We start from the raw sequence: 1,047 nt of genomic DNA, 5'->3' as shown, positions 1-1,047 counted from the left end.
AAAAAAAAAAAAAGAAAAAAGTATAATAGCAAACACTTATATAGTGCTTCTGGAACAGGAATTAAAAGAAATTAAAGAATGTGTAAGCAAAAACTCAGTTGTATGTAAAAAAAAACCCAATTCCCCCTGAGGAAGAGAAAAAGCCGGAGTCCTTTAAAAATTAACTGCCTGTTCTTCTGTCTGTGGCTAGTGTGCCTTCTCTCTCCCTTTCCCAGGCATTGTAAAGACTCTGTTTCTCTAGCTGTGTGGCTGCAAGGTCACTAGACAGATAAACTCAAGTCGTAAAACATGTTTTTCCTTGAAAAGTAAGAAATGATGTAATGCATGTCTCAACTGAATAACTGTCTTTGTTTCTCACTTCTGTAATATGCCTTCCCCTGCACAGATCTCCCCCTGCCCCACAAAATGCTTAAAAGGTAACTTCACTCCTTGTTAGGGGCTCAGTCCTTTGAATGTAAATCCAACTGGATCGATGCACCAAAATAACAAATAATAAGTATCCTCCTCAACCCCTCGGTCTCTTTGATTCCTAAATTATCCTGCTATACTGCAAGGGACCCAGAGATCTCCTCCAGCCCCTCTTTTAACTCTTAGCGGGTTTTTGAGCTGAATCTAGAAAATGAACTGACACCAGGCAGATTAACAAGAGAAAAGTGTACAAACTTTGTTTCACATGTACGGGGGAGTCTACACAAAAGAGTGAAGTCTGAAGAAGTGGCCAAATAAGATGCTTTTTACGTTTTAGACAAAGAGCAATACATTTGAGAAGAAATGACAGGACAAAGAAAATCTGGCTGGGGCAGTAAATTTTTCAGGGGAGTCACTAGGCGGTAAATGGTGGGGAGTGCCAAACTGGTGGAAGTAAGGGTAACTTTGAGAAGTATGTTTACAGAGGTCCATTGTAGCCTTTAGTTTTAAGTCTCTGGAGATAAAGGCTATTTTCTTGCTCTTATATGGAGAGGGTACCTTTTCCAGATAAATCCTCATCACTTGTTACATGCAGGAAAACAGTGGTCAGCTTATTGTTTCTGAAACTTTACTTTCTCT

The sequence above is a fragment of the Mandrillus leucophaeus genome, unplaced genomic scaffold (assembly GCF_000951045.1).
Source record: "Mandrillus leucophaeus isolate KB7577 unplaced genomic scaffold, Mleu.le_1.0 Scaffold55, whole genome shotgun sequence".
NCBI lineage: Eukaryota > Metazoa > Chordata > Mammalia > Primates > Cercopithecidae > Mandrillus > Mandrillus leucophaeus.
The sequence above is the reverse complement of the archived record's forward strand: the minus strand, read 5'-3'. Positions refer to the sequence as shown.